Below are 24,410 nucleotides of genomic sequence, written 5' to 3'. Positions count from 1 at the left end.
TAGGTCCTGGGGATTCAGCTTTGACCAAGACAGACGCAACTACTGCCCTTATGAGCTCACAATTCAGTGAGGGAAACACTGAGTATTGCCACAAATAACCTTAAAATTACAACTGCATAAAGTTCTGGGGATGAAAATTAGGAAACCGCTGAGCCTCGTTCTATCTAGTCTTTCTCTCAAACTTAACACTCTCACCGGACTGGCCTTCCTTCACTTCCCTGAATGAGCATGCTCTCTCTCTCTCACCTCAGGACCTTTGCACATGCTTTTCCCTCTGCCGAGAAGTTTCTTTCAACTCCATTGCCCACTCTCCTGGCTAGCTCCTCTCCGTCCTACAGGTATCAGCTTAGAGACCACTTTCTTCAGGAAGCCATGCCTCATGTCGCCAGTGTGGGCTCCCCTTCTGTTCTCCTCCATAGCATGTGTTTAACCCCCACTTATTACACTCCACAGTGAGTACCTTTTGCATTTCTGGCTAGTGCACTAGGCTAGGAATTTCACTGTGGCATCAGCAAAGTTTTTACTGAATGGGTGAGTCACATCCTTACCTTTTGTTCAGTCCCATTCACTGCTTGACTTTGGGGTCCTCCAGCCTTCCATAAAAATAAATGTTTCTCCAAATTTTTCTTATTATATGCTGTAATTCTTTCATGAAGGGAGCAGAGAAAACTGGAGAAGCTTAAATCAGCTTTTCCTTTATATCTGCAAAGCTCCAGTGTCCTTCAGACCCAGCTCCTTCATGGGTACTGGAACCACAGAGACCACCTGACGAGATAAAGCCAGAAGGGGATGCAAGAGTCTTGAGTTCCATCCCCTGCTCTCATCTTCACAATTGGCTTCCATCTTGAGACAACTTCAGTAGATTTTGCTGAGAGGCGCGCAGTAGGGAATACTATGGGTAAAATGAGATTACTCCAATGTGAGCATTTCAAATCCCTTTGTAGTAGACAGAATAATGGCCCCTCCAAGGACATCCACATCCTAACCCTCAGAATGAGTGAATATTTTACCTTACATGGCGAAAGGGACTTTGCAGGCATGATTAAATCAAGGATCTAGGGATGGAAGGATTATCCTGAATCATACGGGTGGACCCAATGTAGTCACAAGAGAGAAGTAAGAGGGTCAAAGTCAGAGATGTGGGGATAGAAACAGGCCAGGGGGAGAGATCTGAAGAGCCAGCTGGCTTTGATGATGGAGGAAGGAAGGGGACATGAGCTAAGGAGCGCAAGTGGCCTCTAGAAGTTAGAAAAGGTAAGGAAACCAATTCGCTCCTAGACCCCTTCAGAAGGGTCACAGCTCTTCTGACATATAAGACCCACTGGACTTCTAACCTCCAGAACCATAAAATAATACATTGATGTTGGTTTAAGCCAATAAGTTTGTGGCCATTTGTAACTATGCAGGCATAGGAAACTAACACAACCTTCCAACCATTCAACCCATGTCTCCTAAATGCTGGGGTTCAGGTGGGGTAGGTTTCCTGGTAGATCCAGAACTCTCTAGAAACCATGATTCCTCATATTTGGAACTATTCTGAAAGGATCTCAAGGATCTGGTTAGTTCAACATCTCTCCAGCTTCAGATAATTGCTTTATTGATTCTCCCTTTTCTAGATCATCTATCTCATAAAAAATAGAGAATTTGTGGGGTGACACATTTTTTTCTTCTTTTGGTCATCCTTCGCAAGCTCTAACTGCTGACCTTCAACTTTAGAGGAAAGAAAGAACACTGCCATGAAGATTCTGGCTTAGGTGGGGACAGATGTTGAAAGACAGCATCATTTGGTTGGTTGCAATGGTGTCTCTCCCTTCTTTTTTGAATAGTGGCTCCCCGGACCCAACCCTCAAATGATGTGAGCTTGGAGTAATGCACATCATGAGAGCTACGGCTCACTTTTTCCTCCCACCTTGCACCTGGTCCTCTAAGCATGCTGTGCTCACCGGAGAAATGGATGGATTTGTGGATGGATCACCTAATTAATTAATTAAGGGGTCAGACTCTATCCCCTTCCACTCCCACCTGTGAGCCAGCCCAGACATTCCAGAATTCTATGGCTCCAGCACCATGCCCCAGAGAAAAACAAAAAACAACCTCCTGGGCCTTGAACCATCAGCCACTTTTCAAAGAAAGTCAAGACTCTGTCAACATTTTTTTCTTCCCTCCCAAAATTAAAATGTGCCTCCAGTATAACTTGTTATCAAAAATAGAAGCATTTTATCTATCTTTATTGCAGAACAGAGATTACATGGAGACATTCAATTTGGAGTCAATTTAAATTTCAATTGTCTGTGAAATCTAAATCAATAGGGTATAGTTCAATGACGCTTTAATAAAACAGGACATAACAGAGAAATCATTAGGAATTACATATGATAAGAGATTGGAGCAGAGCCTTTATAATGGTGGAAGGAACATTAGAAAATTACCCCCAAGCATTCGCAAGTAAACCAACTACCTCCTTCCCCCATGAGACGCCTTAGAAAGCTTAATTGTGCTATGAGGACTGGAAATCCATCTCTGTCAGCCCAGTGATTGGGGGACAATTTACAGTGAGTGACAAAGGCGGGGGTTTTGTCTCGCCGGGAATGTGCCAATCATGTTTCTCCATCCCAATGCCTGGAAGAATGTTACCCCCTCTCCAATTCCCGACCTTTTCCTCCTTGCTCCCCACCTAGCCTCCTTTACCCTGAGACTTCACTCTGCAGGGGACCCCCAGGAGGGTCCGCCCCAGGTTAGGATGCACAGAGGCAGGGAAAAGGGGAAGCAGCTGGACAGAGCAGATAAACGCCCAGGCTTTGCAGAAAGAAAATCTGAGAATGAATGTCAACCCCTCTCCTGTGTCTTAGGCAACTTGCTTTACCTCCCTGAGCCTTCCCTGAGTTTCCACCACTGAAAAAACAGAGAATCCAATATCCACCTCATAGGCAAGTGCTTCTTTATCCGATAAATATTTGTTGAGGGCCTTCTGTGTAGCAAGCAGCAGAACAAGGAGGAGGGCAAGGTAGATGAGGCACTTCCATTAGGTGCAAAATTTAAGGGGTTACCAAAGAATTCAGTGCTCAAAATACATAATATTTAATCCCCTATTTTTAAAAATCACAACAAATTCAAAAACCCCAGAATGAACAAAATCTCAAAATTTCGCATAAAGACAGGATCAGTAATGGCACCAAGCCATTACCGGACCCTGTTGCCAAGGAGAAAATCAACAATCAGTTGATTCCATTCGATATAGTTTGGATTTGTGTACCAACCCAACTCTCTTCTGGAATTGTAATCCACAATGTTGGAAGAGGGCCCTAGTGGGAGGCGATTGGATCATGGGGGCAGATTTTCCCCTTGCTATTGTCGTGATAGTGAGTTCTCATGAAATCTGGTTGTTTAAAAGCATGTAGCACCTCCCACTTCAACCTCTGCCTCCTTCTCTGATCATGTAAGATGTGCCTGCTTCCCTTTCACCTTCTGCCGTGATTATAAGTTTCCCGAGGCCCCCTAGTCATGCCTCCTGTACAGCCTGCAGAACTGTGAGTCAATTAAACCTCTTTTGTTTATAAATTACCCAGTCTCGGGTAGTTCTTTACAGCAATGCGAGAGCAAACTAATGCACCATCTTTATGTAACATTTTGATATTTTTTAATTTTTCGCCTTAATTTTGATTTCTGAAAATACTACATTATAACATTATTAATCTCAATTACTGATTTTTTTAATCAGTGCTTCTGTCACCCCTTAAATTTTGCACCCCAGAACAGTGCCTCATTTGGTTCATTTCCTAGTCTTGGCCCTGCAAAGCAGTGCGCTAAGCATGCTAAGGCCTAGGAAAACTGAGGAAACTAAACAGACACACAAATTACTCTCCTGGAGCTCTTAGTTTAGCAAACGAGGCAGATAAAAGAAAGTAAACAAGCAGATAAATAGAAAAATTATAAATGACAATAAGTCTAATGGTAGGAGCATGCCACTGAGAAGGGTGATAACTCACTCAGATGAAATGGTCAGCAACAAGCAACACCTTCTCTAAATCTCCAAGCTTCAAAGCCCCTGTCATTTTCCCTAATAGATTCCTAGTGTGCATTAAACAGTTAACTTAGCAGACTTAGGGGGTTCAAACCCTGCGTGTTCCAAAGAAAGGACCTGACTGACTGCTGGGAGATTCACCCTAAACTCTTGCAGTATCCTCCCTAACTCAAGTGTCTTTGTATACCTGGGTACTTGGGCCAAACCAGGCCAGACAGTCCATGTAACCATGTGATTATGGTGGGAGCCTTTTACATCACGTTGACTTCTGGAGGGGCTAGTGACTAAGTAATTAAGGTCATTCATGTGGTAACTCTACACCTATGTGACTGACCTCCAATTAAAACCCTGAACACCAAGGCTCAGGTGAGTTTCCATGGTTGGCAACACTCGATACATGTTGTCACACATCATTGGTGGGAGAATTAGGCATATTTGTAAGATTCCAGTGGGAGAGGACAACTGGAAGTCTCTCCCGGACCCTGCCCTCTGCACCTTTTTCTTTGGCAGATTTTAATCTGAATCCTTTTGTTGTAATAAATCATAACCATGAGGATAACAGGTCTTCTGAGTTCTGGGAGTCCTTCTAGCAAAGGACTTGAAATCACTCATGGAACCTGTCAGTGGTCCTGGGGACCCACAACGTAGTGGTTCTGATCTCTCACAGCACTCATCACAGTTCATGACTGTGTGTGTTAGTCTGTTCTCATGCTGCTAATAAAGACATACTGGTCAGGCGCGGTGGCTCACGCCTGTAATCCCAGCACTTTGGGAGGCCGAGGCAGGCGGATCACGAGGTCAGGAGATCAAGACCATCCTGGCTAACATGGTAAAACCTCGTCTCTACTAAAAAATACAAAAAATTAGCTGGGCGTGGTGGCGGGCACCTGTAGTCCCAGCTACTCAGGAGGCTGAGGCAGAAGAATGGCATGAACCCGGGAGGTGGAGCTTGCAGTGAGCCAAGATGGCGCCACTGCACTCCAGCCTGGGCGACAGAGCAAGACTCCGTCTCAAAAAAAAAAAAAAGACATTCTGGAGACTGGGTAGTTTATAAAGGAAAGAGGTTTAATTGACTCTCAGTTCTGCAGGGCTGGGAAGTCCTCAGGAAACTTACAATCATGGTGGAAGGGGACATAAACATGTCCTTCTTCACGGGGCGGCAGTACAAAGAAGTGCCAAGCCAAAGGGGGAAAAGCCCCTTATGAAACCATCAGATATAGTGAGAGCTCACTCACTATCATGAGAACAGCATGAGGGTAAATGCCCCCATGATTAAATTACCTCCCATCAACTCCCTCCCACGACACATGGGGATTATGGGAACCACAATTCAAGATGAGATTTGAGTGGGGACACAGTAAAACAATATCAATGTGTGTGTGTGAGGTCATGTGACCATAGACCAGACTTACAATGTCCAACACAGCTGCCACTGGCCAAATGTGGATGCTTAAGTTTAAATTAATTTAAATGAGATAAAGTTAGGACTTCACTTCCTCAGTTGCACCAGGCACATTTCAGTTGCAGCGGTCACATGTGGTTTGTGGTTACCACATGGAATGATTCTATCACCCAGAAAGTTATATTGGACAACACTAGACTAGATGGTGAGGCTTCAAGGGCCTAGGGACTCCTTGCGACTTATTCATATCTGTATCTCCAAGGCCTTACACACAGTGGACACTCAATAATTATTAGTGAAAACAAACAAAAATACTAAAAAACTGGATAGTGAAAAGAGCTCTGTTTCCTGCCCTACCTCTAATGTTATGTGCCGTTGAGGAAGCTATTGGCCTCTCCGGGCTTCAGTTTTCCCAGCTGCAAAGATGTGTGTGCACTCTAGGGGTGTCAAGGTCCCTTCTGGCCATGCATGGTGGCTCACACCTGTAATCCCAGTACTCTGGGAGGCTGAAGCAGGTGGATCACCTGAGGTCAAGAGTTCGAGACCAGCCTGGCCAACATGGTGAAACCCCGTCTCTATAAAAATACAAAAATTACCCAGGCATGGTGGTGCATGCCTGTAGATCCAGATTACTCGGAAGGCTGAGGCAGGAGAATGGCTTGAACCCGGGAGGTAGAGGTTTCAGTGAGCTGAGATCGTGCCTCTGCACTCCAGCCTGGGTGACAGAGCAAGACTCTGTCTCAAAAAACTAAATTTAAAAATAAAAACAGGTCAGGTGCGGTGGCTCACACCCGTAATCCCAACACTTTGGGAGGCCGAGGCGGGCACATCACCTAAAGTCAGGAGTTTGAGACCAGCCTGGCCAACATGGTGAAACGTTGTCTCTACCAAAAATACAAAAAAATTAGCTGGGCATGGTGGCACGCACCTGTAATCCCAGCTACTTGGGAGGCTGAGGCAGGAGAATCACTTGAACCCAGGAGGCGAAGCTGAGATCATGCCACTGCACTCCAGCCTGGATGATAAGAGTGAGACTCTGTCTCAAAAAAATAAAAATAAAAATAAAATTAATAATAATAATAAAAGTAAAGGTTTCTTCAGGTCCTGATATTCAAGGCCAGGATGATGACAGGAGACCTGGTGGTCTGGTGCCCTTCTCCTTTCACCGTGTGCTAGTGCTAGGTGTAGCCTGAGACGGAATGGGCCAGCTGTCAAGGGAGCTGAACAGACAGTGAGGGAATTGAGAAACAGTCACTGGGTTTGCCCCAGCTGAGGAACTCTTCAAACTGCAAGTTCCATGATGGCATAGATTTGTTTGCCTCTTTGTTCACGCCTATGTCCACCTCGAGTTCTAGCACAGTGCCTGGCACATAGTAAGTGCTCAATAAACATTTGTGGAATGAGTGATTGACCCTAAGCACTGACCTTGCAGAGTCCAGAGATTGGCTCAGGGAGCATGTCCTTTGTCACATGTGGCACAACTCTGTGGCACCAGCCCCCTGGCAGGATTAGAACCCTTCACTAATAATCCAATGGAATCAGCTTGGACCCCACTTGGTGAATTCTGCTGTATTGCTGCCTCATGCTCTAGTCCCAAAATGACCTTCAAAACCTATCTCCGTCACTGCACTGCTCAAAATCCTTCAGTGGCTCTCTGCTCTTCCCAGATAAAATAAAGCTACATTTTTGTTGCATGTGACAAGGTGTGAACTATCTTCATTTCTTTTCCATTTGAGAGCTCATGTTTTGCAGCAGGAAATTTGTAGCCAACGCTGGTCTGACCAGACCCCTGATACAGTGAGGGTACTGGCTTGCGTCCTATACTCATTGCTATGATTTGAATGTTTTGTCTTCTTCAAAATCATGTTGAAACTTAATCCCCAATGCAGCAGTTTTGGGAGATGAGGCTCCACCCTCATGACTAGATTAATGCCACTATGAAAAGTGTTTGCATGAGTGGATTCACTCTCTTCTGCTCGTCTGCCGTGTGAGGACACAGAGTTCACCCCTCTCTTTCCCTTCCACCTTCTGCCATGTGAAGATGCAGTAAGAAGACCCACACCAGGTACCAGCATATTGATCTTGGACTTTCCAGCCTCTAGAACTGTAAAAGGATACATTTCTGTTCTTTACAAATTGCTCAGTTTCAGACATTCTGTTAGAACAGCAGAAAATGAACTAAGACATTCAATCTCAAGTTCTTCCTTTTGCTCTCTAATCTGGGCCTCCAAATCCTCCATCCTATGCCCACCAAGTCCCCAAGTTATCCCACCTTGAGCATTGACTCCCTTGCTATGCATTATACACCTTGATATAGTTTGAATATTTGTCCCTCCCCTGAAAATCTCATGTTGAAATGTAATCCCCAATGTTGGGGGTGGAGCTAGTGGAAGGTGTTTGTGTCATGGGGGTGGAAGCCTCATGAATGGTGTGGTGCCCTCCCCATGGTAATGAGTTACCACAAGGTCTGGTTGTTTTAAAAGAGCCTGGCACCTCCTCCCCACTCTCTCTTGCTCCATCTTGTAACACGCCTGCTCCCCTTTCACCTTCTGCCACGATTGGAAGCTTCCTGAGGCCCTCCCCAGGAACAGATGCTGGCGCCATTCCTCCTGTATAGCCTCCAGAATTGTAAGCCAAAATAAACCTCTTTTATTTATAAATTACCCAACCTTGGGTATTGCTTTATAGCAATGCAAAATGGACTAACACACACCTCTCATACTATTAATAGGTCATCCAAAGAGCTTCTCCCCTGGGGCACAAGTCCGCATACTCAGCAGTCTCCTTGAGGCTGTTGGCTCATCCATCAACCTTCTGAACCTCTGTTTTCTCATTTGTACAAAAAGCTGAAGTTATTTCCTGGATATCCCTTTTCAAGATCCTTCAAAACTGCTGACACTTCTCACACTTCTGTACCCTCATCCCAGCCCTGGAAATTCTGTTCCAATCTTATTGAACTGCATGTAAACCCCAGAGCTCACCATCACCTTACCAACCTTCAGGCCCTTGTCCTTCTGCTCCCTCAGCCCAGCACACCCTTTCCTTCCCCTTACCCCAACTTTCAAGACTCCACTCAAAGATCAGCCCCCTAGGAAAACTTTCTTCCACTTCTCCCTCCTCAGGTGGAACTTTCCCTACCCTCCTCTTCACCCCAGCCATTTTCCATGCACAAATTACACCCCTGTGACATCCAGAGCATTTTCTTACACGTGCTTGCTAATCCACGAGTCTCTGCCTTCCAGACATCAATCAGCACCCTGAGAGCAGAATCTTCAGTGTTCTGTCTTTGTAAAGCAAAGAGATAAAATCAGAAGAGTTCGGGAGTTGGAGTCCAGTGGCTTCAGGTTGAATTCTGGCCCTACCCCACATACATTCTGATCTTAGGAGAATCATGACTATCCCTGTGCTAGATTATATTATTGGCCCCAACTCTTTATTCCCTCCTTTGTTTGTGTTCTTTGCCATGTGACTTTGCAATTTATCCCACTAACGGAGCAGAGTATATTTCCCTGCCATTTGACTTTGGGTTTGGGCATAAGACTTGCTTTAGACAACAGAATGAGGAGGAAGTGACAGGATGCCTGTTTCAAAAGATGTATTGCAGGCTTTAATCCATTCTCTTGCACTCCTGGCTTAAGAAGAACATTCTCAGGCCAGCCTTCTGCTCTCAAGAGGTTCAGAAGCATGTGGAGCTGAGCCGCCTCAACCAAGCTCCCCATGCAGAGCCCAGCCTTGATTAACCAGCCCTGAGCCAACTTGCAAATTTGTGAGCAAGAATAAGTGATGGCTGCTGTGAACCACTGGATTTAGGGGTGGTTTGTTACTCGGCAATAGTTGACTGATACACTCTCTTCAACTCAGTGTCTTCATCTGAGGGATGATAAGTTCCTTGAGGTGCTATCATAGGATTAGATTACATTCTGAATAAAGTATAAAACTCAATGTCTGACTCATCATAAGTGCTGACAAATGGCAGCTATTGGTTGCCTGAAAATTTCAACATAGATTTATGCTATGACCCAGAATGTCTGCTTCTAGGTATATACACAAAAGAATTGGAAACAGTCATTCAAACAGATACTTGTACACAAATGTTCAGAGCAGTATTATTCATAATAGCTAAAAGGTGCAAACGACCCAAGTGTCCATTGACAGACAAATGGGTGAATAAAATATGATATATCCATATGATTAAATATTATTAAGACATAAAAAGAATGATGTCCTGGTATATGCTACATCATGGTTGAACCTTGAAAATATTATGCTAAGTGAAATAAGCCAGACACAAAAGATAAATACTGTATGATTCCACTTATCTGAAATATCCAGAATAGGCAAATTTGCAGAGATAGAATGCAAATTGGAGGTTACCAGGGACTAGGGGGTAAGGAGGAACGGGGAATTATTGCTTACTGGGTACAGAGTTTCTGTTTGGGGTGAAGATTTGGAAACAGATAGTGCTGAGGGTTGCACAACATCGTGAATGTAATTGATGCCACTACATTGTACACTTAAAAATGGTTAAAATGGTGACATTCCTGTTATATGGATTTTACCACATTTTAAAAATGGTACTTAGGTGTTCAAGACAATCCTGGATGACATAGGAAGACCCCATCTCTATAAAAGATAAAAAATGAAAAAAAAAAAAATAGCCGGGTATAGAGGTTTGCCCCTGTAGTCCTGACTACTTGGGAGGCTGAGGTGGGAGGATTGCTTGAGCCTGGGAGTTCCAGCCTGCAGTGAGTCATAATTGCACCACTGCACTCTAGTCTGGGTGACAGAGTGAGACATTGATTCAAAAGAAAAAGGCAGTTACTGTATTTATCTGTTCAGCAACTGTACATAATAAATGCTGAGTAAAAGTCTGTTGAATGTTGCTGAAATAAATGAAATGACCATTGGATGGGTAGATGCGCAAATAACCAAAGAGTTAAATAAATGACTCAGTTAATGGTGAGCAAGTGAAGAAACCATATAAGCTCTTTACCATGGCCACCTACTTAGAAGATGTACAACAACCAGGACATGGGACCATACAGTCTTATGTAGAATTAACTATATTGAGAGCAATAAGTATAAAAATCACACAAAGCAGAAAAGGCAACCTAGGGCATCCATGTAGACCTGCAGTCCCAGGAGGGCAGAAAGCAGGTCTGAGATGACAGGGCACGAGGACAGTGGCCCAGCAGGGGACGCCAGAGGCTCCAGCAGTGGAAAGAAACACATGGTTGCTACAATGAGGTGGAAATGAAAGCGGGCTGCAGGTGCAGGGCTGCTACCTGCAGAGTAACATGTGTTACCAGGTTGATCTTGCCCCTTGGGGAGTCTGGGGAAAACCCAGGTTCTAGAAACCAGAAACAGTGATGATGAATAGAAACCCTTGTGCAAGCACAACACTTTAAAATGTAGACACCACTTTCCCGGGGATCAGCTGACTCAGTCCTCACAACCACCTTGTGAAGGTTTATCTTACTATTTCTAATAGGCGAAGAACATAAGGCTCAGATGGGTGACAGAATAGGTCCAAGGTTACCTGGTGCACAAGAGGCAGGGAGCCACCTCCCAGGGACTGGCTTTATTGGTTCCAGTGAGAATTCCATTGGCCCCATTGAGAACTTCATTGGCCCCAATGCTGCCCAATGAGCCCACACAAGGCAGGGGTGGAACTTGAACCCAGGTGACTTCACCCCCATATCCTATGCTCCTTCAAACACACCCTAGGAGAAAACCTTCCAGCAGCGCTAGGGTTTGAATGTGTGTCTCCGAAACTCGTGTTGACATTTAACTGCTGTTGGAACAGTGGAGAGAGATGGGACCTTTGGGAGGTGGATGGGTCACCAGGGTTCTGCCCTCATGAGTGGGATCGATGCCATTATAAAGGATGAGTTTGGCTCTCTTTTGCCTCTTTTTTGCCTTCTGCCATGTGAAGATGAAGTGTTTTGTTCCTCCCCTTTGGAGGATGCAGCATTCCAGGCACTATCTTGGAATCAGAATCTCCAAGTCTGCCAGCACCTTGATTTTGTACCTCTCAGTCTCCAGAGCTGTGAGCAATAAATTTCTGCATGTAAGTTACTTAGTCTCAGGTATTCTCTGATACCAGCTCAAATAGACTAAGACAAGTGGGGAAAAGCAGAAATCTCTCCCCTGGTGTGTTGATCTTGGATTTGAATCACAGCCTTGGTTGCTGGCTAGTTCTCCAATTTGGGGAAGCTCACTTGAACCTGTGTTCTGATCTGTAGAATGGGAATAAATGAACCTGCATTATCATATTGTCCTAAGGACGTGAGGTAAAGCAGGCAGGAGTGTTTAGTACAGCATCCATCCCACAACAGGAGGTCAGTGCAGTCATGGGCACCCTTATTTGTCATCTCTTCTCTCTGGTCCCTTTCCCCCTCACCCTCCCCTCTTTGCTCCCCTTCTTTCATCTCTTCTTGGATTCTCTCTCTTGTCTCTCATTGTTCTCTTGTCTCCCCATAAACCCACACTTCCCACGTTCTTCCATCTGGTCCCTCAAAAACCCGCAGGTCCCTGTCCTAGGGAACAGCAGGTAGATGTGAAATGTTGAGTAACTCCTTCCCACAGGTCCGGGCTCCCTGGCCTGTCCATCCCCACCATGTCCCTCTGCTCCACAGGTTCCATGCCCTTGGTCACACTGCTTTCTATCTTACATTCTTGACTTTATATGTACTTTGAATAATAACTCTCCCCACCTTGGTGAGGCCACAAATTATCACTAATCTCCAGGAGAGATTAAATGTTGTCAACAGTTGGTTTCTCGCATAGACTGGAGGATCCTGGGCTAAGGGGAAATGGATGGAGGAGGGCTGAGGTGCATGCTGATACCCAAGCCACAAGCAGGCTCTGCAGAAGCCAGCACAGCAGAGCCGGAGACACAGGAGCAGGCTCCGGAGCCCGGCCACCTGGAATGAGTCCCAGCCATGCCCCTTCTCATTTGTGTGACCTCAGAAAGGGGCATCACCTCTCCGGGCCTTAATCTTTTCATCCACTAAACGGGATAATCGTAGAACAAGATGAGAGAATGAGCATGGAGCCTGCACAGAAGGAGGGCTTTAAGGAATTATGAGAATGAAGGGAAGTGTCATTTCTCAAAGTCCATGTGAGCCCTGCACATACTTCCTCCCCAAGCCCTACATATCTCCCCAGAGCCGTGCATTTGGGAGAGCAGATACAGAGTGCTGAGCAATTCCTCCAGGAGTACGGGGCTCTCTAGACCCAGATGTTGGGACACTTCGGGGATGGCCATTCCCCCTCTCACATCCCACCAACTCCGGTCTCCCAAGCTAGGCCCTGCTGGGTCCCAAGCCCACCCTTTGGCAGCCAAGTAGAGCTGCCCCTCAATGAAATGTGATGAATGGTGGCCCTCAGAGCCATCAGCTTCCCAACTTAACTGACACCCCACTGCTTCCTTCTTTAGGAATTCTGATTCTCCCTTCACAGACTGTCATAAAACCAGGCTAGAAGGCTTCCTTCCAACACCCACAGAGATGATTCAGCCAAAATGTTCATGAGCAAATATTACAGGGAAACGACCCCAAAGGGGAAAGTTCCCCCAAAGACCTACACGTTATTCTTCACTCAGTGCTTCATTTTTGGAGACAAAAGAAACCCTACCGTTCATCTGCTCCACAATGCAGGTGAGTGAACCAGGACAGGGCATTCGCAGCAGGGAACGTTTATTGAGCACTCTCTGTATACCCTGCACCGCACCAGCCAACTCCGGCACATCTCATTTCATCCTCGCACCGTCTGTGAGGCAGGGCTGCTGCTAATCCCATGGCACTGGGGGAAACTGAAGCTCAAGGTGGTGGAGCCACTCCCACCTGTGGGAAAATCCAGAGTCACACAGTCACAAGAATAGCCCAGACCTGCCTGGCTTCAAAACAGGTGGTGAGCTCCCCATTGCTGGAGGTATCCAAGAGTCTGCAGAGGGACTTCAAGTATTCAGGAAGGGGGAGACTCCAAGATCAGTGCCCCATGGATAGGCTCCATCTTCAACAGGGTTTCTCAATATTGGTGCTATTGAGATTGTGGACTGGATAATTCATTGCTGTAGAGAAGATTGTCCTGTGCATTGTGGGATGTTGAGCAGTATCCCTGGCCTCTGCCCAGCAGATGCAGGTAGCACCTCCTCAATCACGGCAACCAAAAACATCTCAAGACATTGCCAAAGGTCCCCTGGGGCGAGGGGGACAAAATCACCATTTGAGAACCACTGTTCTACAAGGATTTTTGAAAAAGCCAGCAGACATCCACGGGGACACGCGCTGACAATGCAGGGAGGAGAAGTTTTACACCCCTGCAGTACCTTCTAGGGAGACAGTTGTGCACCGCAGCAGCCCTTATATCATGGCAGAGATGCTGTATATCTGCTCCTCTGTCAGCATCCCAAAGGACCAGGAGGAATACTCCTGCACATTTAGAAAAGAAAGAGAGAGGAGACCCATGACCCAAAAATACGACATTGGAATTGAGGCACAATTTGACCTAAATGCAATAAAATTGTGCCATTAGTACCAGACCAGCAAGCACTACCCAACCCACTGATAACGCTGAGCTGCCACTAGACCTCAGTAAGCCTTGATATATTTTAGCCTTGATTTAAAACGGAAGAATCTGCAGGTCAGACCTGAAAAGATCCTTAGAAAGTAGAGATCTGCTCTCTGGTCCTGTGCTGTGAGTGTGTTGTGCGGTGTGAGGGTGGGGGCAGGTGGCAGGGGGAGCGGTGCTGGCCATCTGTGTCCGGCATCTTTTTTTTGTGCCCCTCATACAACCCCCAGATTGCCTCTCCACCCTTCTCCCCATGTGGACTTCAGTGGACTGTCTTGCCCTCCACCTTCTGATTTGGTTCTGCCAACTGGAGGCCCAGAAGGAAATCAGGGGCAGGGTAGATGGAGTCAGGGTCCTTGTTCCCCCTGCTCCTGCCGGCCAGTCTCTGAGGATTGGCTGCATCCCTTCACTGAAGGTCTCAGCCAAGGATCTTTTCTCCCTCGGCACCTTCTCCCCTTAACTCTTAACCTTCCCTCATCTGGTTAGGAATGATGATGGCGCCCGCTGACGCTAGACCCCAATTATACCCTCCTGTGTAGGTTCCCTACACTCTCCCCACACCTTTGTAAACAGTTCCTTTACTAAACCGTCCTCAAATTATCCCAATTATGTATGCATCATGTGTTTCCTGCTGAGCCCTGACTGATAGATAAACCAAGTGGTTCTTTGTTCAAACAAAATTGTATGCAAAAACTCAGCAGATACAACAGATCAGAGCAGAGCTCCTGCGTCCATTCACGTGGATTTATTATGTGTCAGCCCTTAGCCAGAGTCTCTGGGCTGGGGCTGAGGACACACTAGTGAGTGAGAACAGTGAGGTCCTTACTGGCTGGAGTATACAGTCTTGCAGGTGGCAAAGGTGGAGCAGGCAACCTGAGCTCCTTGGTCCCCGACACTGTCTTTGTGGGGCCTTATTTAATAACCACAGAATGTCATGTTAAGGCCTGTGATCCAGTTCCCTTGTCCTACTCCCATTTTTCAGACAGGAAAGCTGAGGCCTAGAGGAGGAAAGGGAATTGCCCAATATTTAAGACAGTCTACCTTCTGGAAGTTAATGGAATCTTGCCTTTTTTTTTTTTTTTTTTTAATGGATTCTCACTCTGTTGCCAGGCTGGAGTGCAATAGCACGATCTTGGCTCACGGCAACCTCCGCCTCCCAGGTTCAAGCAATTCTCCTGCCTCAGCCTCCTGAGTAGCTGGGACTACAGGTGTGCGCCACCACACCCAGCTAATTTTTGTATTTTTAATAGAGATGGGGTTTCACCATGTTGGCCAGGATGGTCTCAATCTCTTGACCTCGTGATCTGCCCGCCTCAGCCTCCCAAAGTGCTGGGATTACAGATGTGAGCCACCACACCCAACTGGAACCCTGCCTTCTTAGTTTGGAGTGATGGCTAATATTTGGTGAGTTGTCAGTGTGTGCTGGACCCTTGACTACATATGGGTCACAGTTTAATCCCCTAATGACTCTCTGAAGCGGGAAGGAGTATTATCCCTACTTTATAGACAAGGCTTGGAGAGATGAAGTGACTTGTCCAGAATCACGGAGCGAGCTAGAGCCAGAGCTGGATGGAACCCAGGAAATCTATGGAGGAGGGAGAGGGGCTATGAAAAATGTCACCCTCAGAAAAGCATCTGAGTGTGTGATTTTTTTAATCATCTTGCAACCATAAGGAAAATTCTTGGTGCCTAAATCATCCCCTGAGACAGGGTAAGAGAGGGGCACAGGCATCCTGGATCCCTCAGATATCGGCTTCGTTTCAGAACATTCTTGGCTGGAATGAAAATGGCACAGAAGCCACGGTCAGTCAGGTTCACAGGAAGGGCTCAAGACACGCATGAGAGTCCCTGAGAGTGCCCACCGTGCACCCCAGCTTAAAATATATCCACCAACGTCTGAGCACCCTGCCATGATGCTTGAAATGCCACCGTAAGAGTCACTTTTGTGCAGAGCATGACATGCACTTCTCAAAGGAACACAGGAAATAGGCATAAATTACCCGGATGCAGTGACACATTAAGGGAGGGGAAGAAAGGACTGGGAGTTTTTGAGCACCTACTAGGTGCTTTCCATAGGGGAGACTCAGTAAATGGTAGTTTAATATTACATGGATCATATCTATGGAATATATCTTATTTGTCACAACAGGGCAGTGAAGAGGGCATTGCTACCTTGATATTTAGAAATGCCAGGCTCAGAGTGGTTAAGTGATTTGCTCAAGGTCACACAGCTGATATTGTGCAGAGCTAGGTTGGAGCTTCAATGGCAAGCCTGCCTACTTTCCATCACCTGTGCTATCACTCAAGCTCAAGGGACCAACTTTAAGGGGTTCCAATGGGCTAGGGACAGCAAATGTGGATGTTCGAGGGGCAGTACTAATCTCGGGGGCACCATGATGTCCCTGGGTCTGTCTCCCTATAAGAATTAGCTGTGTGGGCCGGACGCGGTGGCTCAAGCCTGTAATCCCAGCCCTTTGGGAGGCCGAGACGGGCGGATCACGAGGTCAGGAGATCGAGACCATCCTGGCTAACACGGTGAAACCCCGTCTCTACTAAAAATACAAAAAAAAACTAGCCAGGCGAGGTGGCGGCGCCTGTAGTCCCAGCTACTCCGGAGGCTGAGGCAGGAGAATGGCGTGAACCCGGGAGGCGGAGCTTGCAGTGAGCCTAGATCGGGCCACTGCACTCCAGCCTGGGCGGCAGAGCGAGAGTCCATCTCACAAAAAAAAAAAAAAAAAAAAAAAAAATTAGCTGTGTGACCTTCCCTGAGCTGGACTTCGGTTTCTTTTCAGGTAAAAAAAGAAGCTGCATTTGACACCCCCCTTAGCTTCCTTCTATTTCTGAAGTTCTGCGCATCACAAATTTGCTGATGGTATGCAAATTTTCATAGACTAATTTATGCAAATTCACATTGGTCCCTAGCAAGGTTCAACCCAATTGAATACTATTAACAACAGATACTTTCAAAAGGCAAAAACGCCAGGCGCAGTGGCTCACACCTATAATCCTAGGACTTGGGAGGCCGAGGAGGGTGGATCGGTTGAGCCCAGAAGTTGGAGACTAGCCTGGGCAAAATAGTGAAAGCCCATCTCTACAAAAAAATAGAAAAAATTAGCTGGGCATGGTGGCATGCACCTGTAAATCCAGATACTTGGACGGTTGATGGGGGAGGATGGCTTGAGCCATCTGGAGACTGAGGCAGCAGTGAGCCACAATTGCGCCATTGCCCTCCAGTCTGGGTGACAGAGGGAGGCCTTGCATCAAAAATAAAAGGCATCTATTTAATGGGTGCAGAAGAAAGTGCTCTCCACCTCCCATCCCTGCCTGTTCCCCACCTATGTCCCAGAACAGGGCACTCAGACTGTGGGTCTTTTTCCTTAGGATGAAGAGGTAGGAAAACAGGCAAGGCGTGAGCAACCTCTCACAGACTGTGGTGTGGACCAGCTGCTGCTGGTTACTTGGAGTTATTTGCTGCATAGGGGATGTCATCAGGGTTAAACTGGATCCCAGAGAGGGGGCCCCTGCACTCCTGTGATGCCCCAAGCCCTACCCAAGTAGAACTTGCAGACCCCTCTCCTGTCCTTGCACTCATGGGCCCCTTGCCCTGAGGCTGTTAGAAGCAGCTCGTTAAAGGCAGCAAATTTAAAAATAAAATGTTTAAAAATTTTTTAAAATAAGAGAAGCAATGTCTCTTCTCTAAACAGATCGATTCTTGCTGGGACACCTCAGTGATCTCATTGTGCTTGGCTCACCACCCTATGTTACTTACAGAGACCCGTTGGTATTTCTGAAGAACTAAAACATTCCTCCAGCCGGATCTCACTCACAAGTACAATATGATCTCCCATCATATGCTTTTAACCACAGCCTCCTCAATATCCCAACCCAAACACGGTCAGTGTAACTTGGATGGCTCCAATTCCCAGACAGGGTCATCAGACAGTGATCTCCGGAAAATTCCTCCCAGGTGGGCTGCCTGTCGGAGAATCACAAAAAGACATTTTATTTTAAATTAACCTCCACTATGATATGGGTCTACGGCATCCAAGAAGGGATAAATCAGCTGCACAAAGAACTTTAAACCAGGCACAGTGGTGCACGCCTGTAGTCCTAGCTACTCAGGAGGCAGAGGCCAGAGGATCACTTGAGGCCAGGAGATCGAGGCTGCAATGAGCCGTGATGATGCCTGTGAATAGCCACAGCATTCCAGCCTGGGGAATATAGCGAGAGTCTGTCTCTTTAAAAAAAATAATTAATTAATTAATTAATTTTGAAAATTTTTAAATAAATAAGAAGAACTTTGATCCAGCCTTTAAACTGTAGGACTTGGTAGACAAGTTGGGAAGGGAGACCATGCCTGGGACGAAATAGTAGGAGCACAGGTGTGGAGGCACGACAGAGCTGGTTCTCGGTAGACTAGTGAGGAAGAGGAGCCGCCAACCCACCGGAAAAGAAAATGGCCCTTTTGGGAGTAATGGGAAATAAGGGGTTTTTGTCTGGTTTTGTTTGTTTGTTTGCAACAGAGTCTTGCTCTGTTGCCCAGGCTAGAGTGCAGTGGCACAATTGTAGCTCACTGCAGCCTCGAACTCCTGGGCTCCAGTGATCCTTCCATCTCAGCCTCCCTAGTAGCTGGGACTACCAGCACACTCCACCATGCCCAGCTAATTTTTATTTTTTGCAGAGATGAGGTCACACTATGTTGCCCAGGCTGGTCTCAAATTCCTGGGCTCAAGCAATCTTCCTGCCTTAGCCTCCCAAAGTGCTGGGATTACGGGTGTGAGCCACTGCAGCTAGCCAGAAATAAGTTTTTTAATAGATGGAGTGCGGTCAGATTATCAAAGCCTTTGAAAGGCAGGCAGGTGAAGTTTATAGTTAATTTAATAGACAGGAGGGAGCCTCACAAGGTGTTCGAGCAGGGAAATAATAATGCAAGATAGAGTCGATCATCATTATTCAGGGGTTCTGTTTTTGCAAATTCACCTGCTTGGTAAAATTTCTTTCTAACCCCAAAATCAATACCCATAACTCTTCCATGAGTACTGGCAGTGTAGTGAAACAGACGAGTCCCTCACACACGTGTTTTCGGCTGCGGCTGAGCAAGGCTGTCTTTTTTCAGCTCTCATACAATTAGCTAGTCCTTTTTGCAGTCTATTTAGTTCCATCTTTTTCACATTTGTGTGTTTTGTTGATTTTGGTGATTTTGCTGTTTCAAAGGGGCCCAGGCACGGTGTTGAAGAGCTGTCTCGTGTTCCTAAACCTAAGAAAGTCATGAGGTGCCTTACAGAGAAAATGCATGCATTCGGTTAGCTTCACTCAGACATGAGTTACAGTGCTTCCGGCTGTTAGTTCAACATTTAATAACCCAACAATAAATATTAAATAAGGTATCTTTAAACAGAAACACACATAAAACTTGGTTATGTGTTGATCAGTTGACAATCTAGAAGCAATGGGTCAGTTTTCACTAATTCAGTGATCGCAGCAACTTTATAGAGCATAACTAGCACGAATAATGAGAATCGCCTATATCAGCATTTTGGACTCTAAGGAGACCACAAGACCATGAAAAGAAGCCATCTCTTAAGAGAGTGTATGCTCCAGAGTCAAACTACCTGGGTTCAAATCCCAGCTCTTCTGCTTACTAGCTGTGCCACCTTGGGTGAGTTGCTTGTCTTCTCTGTGCCACAGTATTCCATCTGTAAAACAGACATAACGATTGTCTCTTTATCATAGAGTGACTAGGAGAATTTAAACGTGTTAATGTTTGTCAAGTTCTCAGAAGATTATCTGGGACATAATGAATCCTGTTTACATGTTTTGTGTTTGTTAAATAAAGAAAAGGGAGAAGGTGAGAGAAAGAGAGAGAGAGAGCATGCACCTCATTTCACAGGTGAGGAACCTGAGTCAGGCCCACATCTGAGTCTTTCCAGCGACGAAATGGGGAGGCAGCTGGCTCTGGGGAACCCAGATCAGAGTCAGTTCAATGACGGGGATGCAAAATTGAGGTGGTGGTGACAACCACAGGGACAGGCGCTAACCCACGGTGCTGAGCAAAGGCACGGTGTGACTGAGGGACCCGCCAAGACCCATCCACCTGTGACCACCAAGGGACACTTCCTCTTACTCCCCCTTTCCAAGCCACAGCCAGATGGAACCCAGAGTGCTCTAAAGATGCACCTCTCCACCTCGCCATTTAAGAATTACTAGGCATCTCCAGGCTGTGCGGCTGAGGAGCAAGAAATACTACCGCGCCCCAGCAGAAAGCTAATGAGAAACCGAACACAGCCAGACAGAAGCTTAACAAGAAATACTGGCCCGGGCTCCCCAGAAGAAGAGCAGGCTCCGAAGGCCTGGCAGGCCACCTGCCATCTCCCTGCAATGCATCGATCGGTGCAGGGAAAGCTGGAGACCGCGGGGAAGGAGATAAACGAGAAGATGTATGACGGGAGGGGCCCAGGGCTGATGAAAGGGGAAGGGAAGGTGGCTTAAATCAAGGGGCAAGTGCCGCGAGAGGGGCGGATAACAGGATTTGTGTTTACGGTTAACGAGGAGAATTGGTGGAGGTGCTGCTCTGGGGCAGGGGAGGTGGGTGAAGACTTGGGGAGGAAGAGGAAGAGGGGCTCCAGGGAGGGTAACCCATGCTCCAAGCAAATCACTAACATGAGCCAGGGGTAAGTCCCTGAAATGGCAAAATCCTTCCTGGTCCATTTGGCTGGAACTGCGATTGCCTTTTATCTTCTCTCCTTTGTTTCCTAACTTTCCTGAGTGTCCAGGAAAGAATATCCACATCTGCCCCTTTCTCCCACCACCAAGTCATCAGAATTCAAAGCCTGTGTCCGGACAACAGGGATAACAGGAAATGCTCACCAAGCACCTCCTCTGTGCTTCTGGCTGGGCCGAGAGCTTCCTGTGTCTTACTCCAACTAATATTCATCCCACGATGGAGGCACTGCGGTTGTTCTCATTGCACAGATAAGGAAACTGAAATTCAGAGAGGCCCTCCAATGACACAGAAGGGTGCTGAAATTCCAGCCCAGGCAGTGTGGCTCCAGTGCTAACCATGATTCCACACTGAGCCTGTTGACACCCTCAGCATTTATGCCTAATGGGAGATTGTTTGCCTGCATTTCAGGCCTTTGAACCACCTCTGATTTCTGCATCGCTGTGGCACACTGTTTCACGCAGGCTAGTAACACTCTTTGCAAGAAGCAGCCAGGAAACGACTCCACTTTTCTGCCTTAGGGACTTCTCCAAAGATGCAGAAGCAGCTCAGTTCTCCACTAGGTGCAGCCAACAAGTACAAGGCACTCACGTCCCCAGGGCTGGCCCTCTGCTAGGGGATGAGGAGTTGAGGGATAAATGCCCCCATCCCTCAGGGGGGCAATTCTGAGGCACATTCTGCAGGGCTCCTCAGAGGATGTCTGGCAGGCTAGAGTCCCAGTTTCCCCCAGTGATAACCAGCTACACATGCCCTCATAAGGTAGCCTGCTTTTCTTCCTCATCTCCCTGCTCCCTCACTCCTGCTTCCTGCGTCTCCTTCCAGCCGACTCTCCTGCATACAAGCCCTCCTCTCAGGCTCCACTGGGCGGGGATCGCAAACTAGGATAGGGTGCCACCTCAGTTAAACAAGAAATGCAAGAAATAGGACCAGTTTACCAAAAATAAACTTTGGGGAGATTGCGTGATAAGGAGATGAAAAGGGGGTCTCTCTCTCTCTCTCTTTCTCTCTCTCTCTGCGGTTTTACAGACACCTCTTTTAATGATTTAGCAAGATATTTCCTTGTTTTTAACACATTTCTATTAAATATAGAATATGGCATTAAGAGTGGGTATGGCGGCTCATGCCTGTAAGCCCAGCACTTTGGGATGCCGAGGTGAGTGGACCACTTGAGGCCAGGAGTTCGAGACCAGCCTGGCCAACATGGTGAAACCCCATATCTACTTAAAAAATACAAAAAATAGTTGGGCGTAGTGACGTGCACCTGTAATCCCAGCTAGCAGAGGAGGTTGAGACAGGAGAATCGCTTGAACCTGGGAGGCGAAGGTTGCAGCGAGCTGAGATCCAACCTGGGCGACAGAGCAAGACTCAACTCAAAAAAAAAAAAAAAAAAAAGAATATAGCATTAAAATGGGAGTATTTGGGCCTCTATTGAGGTAGTCTGAATTTATATATAATTTAGAATAGGATAAAAACAGAGTAATAATTTTAACTTCACTTTGTTACAATGATATGGTTTCTCTTATTCTCTCCAATTTTATTCCTCTATCGAGAACTTCAGAACTTTGGTCAACGCTTTTTCCCCATCCAGAGAAGTGCTGGGGGAAATGTGTCTGTCTTTCTTTGCACCCTTGACTTTTTCCTAATTCTGCTAATGACAGCCTGACTCCCATGAACCCTGACATCCAGTTGGTGGCATCGCCAGTCCTCAAAAGCCAGAAACCACCTCTACAGAGGTGACTCCATGTTAAAACAGAGCAAGACTCCATCTTAAAAAGAAAAAAAAAGTGTGTGTATATATATATATATACACACACACACACACACACATATACACACACACACTTTTTATATATATATGTATATATGTGTGCGTGTGTGTGTGTATATATAGCTACAAAGAGGAACCAGAGTAGATTTGTTGAGTACAGATACAGAAGAGCCACATTCACCTCCAGATTTGCTCAAAACTGCACAGCAAAAATACGACCAAGTCTCTAGGAGCCCGTCTGAGCCTCAGTTTTCACATCTTTGAAAAAGAGATAATACTATTCACCTCAGTGAGTTGTCGTTGAGATCAGTAATCATAAACACTGTTTGAGTGCAGACCCCATTCAAAATTTGATTTTACAAATATTCTACAAATGAAAATGACTACTGGTCCTACTAGTAGAAGTAATAGTGATAGTGGTAGCAATAAAAGTAGTAACTGTAGAGATGAAAATAGTAATCATAGCAATAGTACTCATTGAAACAATAGTAGTAGTAATAGTAGTATTTAGTAAGAGTAGTAGTTGCAGTAGTATCAGGTTGGTGCAAAAGTAATTGTAGTTTCTGTCATTACTTTTAATGGCAAAAACCACGATGACTTTTACACCAACCTAACAGTAGTAAGCAAGATATTGCTATTGTGGTATTAATACCACATGATATTAATAGTACTAGTAATGACAGTAGTAACAGAAGTAGTATTAGTAGTGATAATAATATGGCAGTAGTAGCAGAAATAGTAGCAACAGTAGTACTGGTAAAAATAATAGTGACAGTAGTAATTGCAATTAGTGCTAGTAGGAATGGTAGTTGATGTAGCAATAGCAGTCATAATAAATAGTAAGAGTTATAATAGCAATTTTTAGTAGTAGTGTCAATAGTAGTAGTAATAGTGAACAAAAGATTCAAATTCAATAATTTACTAAGGAAGTGCTCCCGGGAAAATCAGTAAGAGAGTGAGATAAGCAGGACAGGAAACAAAAAAACACTAAGTAAGGATCAGCCTCAGCCTGGTCCTGCAGGGAACCCAGGAACATAAATTGCACATTAGAGTTTGACTTTCCTTGAAGCAGAGGTTAGGCCCCCACGTCTCACACTAGTCAGTCAACAGCCCTGGGTATCCCAGGGGGCTGTAAACTCCAAGGCACCTGCCAGCCATAAGCAGAAAAGCAAACCAGAGCAGAGAGATGGGTATGTGGCCCTGGTAAAGGCGATAGGAGCAGATCTAGGTGGACTTCAACATGACTGTGCTACTAAAATGTCAGAGGAATTTAATGCACAATAGACATTGGTATTGCGGGAGAACCTACCTTGAAGGAGATTACAATTTAGAAAGACAGCGCGTGTGCACACAAACACACACATGGACTAACGGCAATCCAGGTTCACTGAGGCCACCGTACAAGATCACATACACACTGGTAGACTCATTCTCTCATAAGGATGACAATTACAATCATAGTTAACATTTATTGGGTACCTACTATGTATTAGGCACCGTACAATGTACTGTATCATCTCATCAATTCTTCTCCTAGATGGAAAAACTGAGGTTCAAGAGGGTAAGTAACTTGTCCAAGCTCGTGCACCTAAGAAGCAGAAGAGCTGGCTTCAGACTCAGGAATACTGTGCTCAGAACCTGTCTTCCTAAGCACCAGCCAGCTCCCCAGGCCCCCCAGATACACCCATGTGTACACATATGGAGACTTCCACCAAGGAGCACATGTCTAACAAGATGATAGTCAGGGCCTCAAGAATTCAGAAGAGCAAGTCCTCACTAAAATAGGGAGAGGAATACAGAAGGATTCTCGGAAGAGGTGACATATAATAGTAATTTTTATAAGTGGTGTGAATAGCAGTAGTAATAGTAAGCAAAGATTCAAGTGCGATAATTTACTAAGGAAGTACTCCCAGGAAATTAGTAA

General features: G+C 45.9%; 1 long non-coding RNA gene across 6 annotated transcripts in view; it reads right to left on the bottom strand.

Moving 5' to 3' along the window:
* Positions 1-22,082, bottom strand: part of LOC105495726 (uncharacterized) — a 60,673-nt gene extending 38,591 nt beyond the window's left edge. For 2 of the 6 annotated variants that reach the window (XR_011614031.1, XR_011614033.1), the window contains exons 1-4: positions 21,980-22,082; positions 19,610-19,693; positions 17,767-17,973; positions 549-13,858 (exon numbers count right to left, since the gene is read on the bottom strand). This is a non-coding gene — a long non-coding RNA (uncharacterized lncRNA). The remainder of the gene's footprint in view (positions 1-548; positions 13,859-17,766; positions 17,974-19,609; positions 19,694-21,979) is intronic. The other 4 variants (XR_011614032.1, XR_011614034.1, XR_011614036.1 and 1 more) reach the window with 4 other exon arrangements.
* Between the last annotated feature and the right edge of the window lie 2,328 nt (positions 22,083-24,410).

This window comes from Macaca nemestrina, chromosome 15, assembly GCF_043159975.1.
Source record: "Macaca nemestrina isolate mMacNem1 chromosome 15, mMacNem.hap1, whole genome shotgun sequence".
NCBI lineage: Eukaryota > Metazoa > Chordata > Mammalia > Primates > Cercopithecidae > Macaca > Macaca nemestrina.
Note: the sequence above shows the minus strand (reverse complement) of the source record. Positions and strands in the feature narration are given on the sequence as shown.